The 2,712-nt window shown below is 28.7% G+C and overlaps 1 pseudogene; it reads right to left on the reverse strand.

Annotated features, from left to right (window-relative positions):
- Positions 1–1,183: 1,183 nt before the first annotated feature.
- LOC131859634 (photosystem II D2 protein-like) lies at positions 1,184–2,496 on the reverse strand (annotated as a pseudogene).
- Positions 2,497–2,712: the final 216 nt, after the last annotated feature.

The following is a 2,712-nucleotide window of genomic DNA, read 5'->3' on the forward strand; positions in this document are numbered from 1 at the left end:
CTAATTGTGGGTAGGGTTTGCCACTATGGTTTTTGCTTTCATGTTATATTCTTCATTGAGTTGTGATCCAGTTTAAGGTTTATAATTGAATTAATTATTGTTATTGTTAGTAAATTGATTCACCCCCCCTCTTAGTTTACTCTCGGTATTAGATCATTCTAACAATATATATTTGGTTAAGATTAGAGTTATATTTTAACTAGACATCTCTTAGCATATTTTATATAGATATTTGAAAATATAGGCATGATAGTAGTAGATAAACTTCTATTTATCAATAAATGAAATTTATTAAATAGCTTAAATTTATTAATATTTTATATTACAAATCGTATTTATACACTTATTAATTGATTAATTTATTTTTAATCAATGATCTTTAGGATTTTTAGCTTGACTCGAGTTTAAGTGTGAACACAAATAAGGGACCTCATCCCTAGCATGAATGCACAACATCAATACAAATAGTCTTGACCCAAGAGTACAATAGTCTAGTAGAGTCATAAATATTGTGAGCACATTAACCGAATGAGATCTAGGAGAATAGTCTAGAGCAGGGGCATAAATGTTGTGAGCACATTAACCCAATGAGATCTTGGAGAATAGTCTAGAGAAAAACATACTTGGCATGAACACCAACAACATCAATATGGAAGTTCAAACCTATAAGCACATTGGATCAACAAGGATACAATCTTATAATCGCAGTAGCATAGTGAAGATTCGAACCTTGGTTAAAATAACAATAGTGCCACAAGTAAACCATCACACTATTTTATGAATCCTAATTTATTTTATTAAGTATTAATGAAATAATAATATGTACTTAAATATATAAGATAAATTTAATTTAAAATTTAAAATATTTAATTTTTAAATTAATTAATAATAATTTTTTTATTTAATAAATATTACTAATTTTAATATTAAATATTAAATAATACTATAATTTTTCTCACAATAATTAATAAAATAATATTAGTTTTAAATAATTATATATAACAGTCTTAAATAAAATTAAAATTAAAATTTAATTTAAAATTTAAACATTTATTATAGTTACTTCCTCAATTTAAGGGTTCATGTCCCCATAAAGGTTGGTGGCCCCATAAATGTTGGTAGCCTTATATGGAAAGTTGAGCCTAGGCCGCCACTCTATTATAAGCTTTTCATGAGGCTGATCCTAACTCACCATCCAAGCATGAATACCTTCATCCAAAAGAATATTTTTGGTATAAAAAGTCTCAATTCATCATCTTTCATTGCACAAATCTCCCTAGAAATAAAATCATAAGCACACAAGTTTAGAGATAGACCTACTACTCTAATGGAACTCATCCATAAACTGGTCATCAATCCAAATAACATGAAGGAATATAACCAAGGTTTATTGGAAAATTAAACCCCAAAAAATTGGGATCAGAAACAATTTGTAGTGACCATAGAATAAGTCTCTCTAGTTTGAGTTGGGTTAAAAACACAAAATGTATTTGTAACATCACCATCAACAAATAAATTATTTTTCATGGTAGCAATACAAATAGTAGGAACCAATACTCAGACAAGTGCCATCATATAAAATGTGCTGGTATGTGACAACTGATCATGCTCATGGGCTTAAATTTTGGTGGAAGGAGTCGACTATTATTTTGGCATGTAAACTGAATTTTGTAAACCACAAAAATATCTTGATAAAGAAGTGGCCATGTAATGCGAATAATCACTGGATTGTAATTTAGTATTCATTGGATAATAAAATAAAGTGGACAACTATTTCTCTATGGATGTGGCCCATATTGGGTGAACCATGTTAAAATTTGTGTAATTGTGAATTGTTATTCTTACCTGTTTTATTTGGCATTGTATTAAAATTGTTTATTACTTTCGCCTACCTAAAACCTAATAAAATATATCTAAGATCTAACTATGAAAACCATGAAAAAAAGTGGATAAATAAGAAAATAGCTGCTATACAAAAATTAGGTACAAAAAACCAACTGGCATGGCCTAATGGATAGATCAAGAATACAAAAATAAAAATAATAATTGAAGTATAGAACACAATTGAATAATAAGGTTGTAATTGTATAGATCAAGCAAGTTCAAGTTGGCATAACATGAATCCTATTAGACCAAAAGCATTGTGAACAACAATGAAAGTCCATAGACCACCTAATTTATAGTAATGAGTAAAATCTCCTTGTGCTTTAGGACCCCAAAATAGTAGCAAAGAATGTGCTAAACAATAAGAAGGCATAGAAAATACAATAGTTAAAAAACTACAACCTTCCAAATATGAATTGGCCAATCCATGAGTATACCACAAAGTTAGAAAAGTTGTACTTGTGAGCCATCCACCTAGCACAAAATAAGAACAAGAAAAAAGAAATAGACCAAACCAAGCCACACAAAAAAAGAATCTTTACGTAGCTAGTCATCCATAATATCAAATTAAGTTTTTTCCTCTTTGAAAGAGTTTCCAAGTTCTATAGTCATAGTAATCCTCTTATTTAACTATTCCAACCTTTTTTGAGCACCCTATCTGATACAATCAAAGGGTACATATTTTTTTGTATATTTAGGGATAATTTGTCATCCATCATCCCTTTCAATAAATTAGGCTTTGAATATTCCTTATTAGCATAGATTTTATTCAATGAAACAAAAAAAATACAATATAAGTAAATGATCATAACCGATAGTTGTTTCTAT

Source organism: Cryptomeria japonica, chromosome 10 (assembly GCF_030272615.1).
Source record: "Cryptomeria japonica chromosome 10, Sugi_1.0, whole genome shotgun sequence".
NCBI classification, from domain to species: domain Eukaryota; kingdom Viridiplantae; phylum Streptophyta; class Pinopsida; order Cupressales; family Cupressaceae; genus Cryptomeria; species Cryptomeria japonica.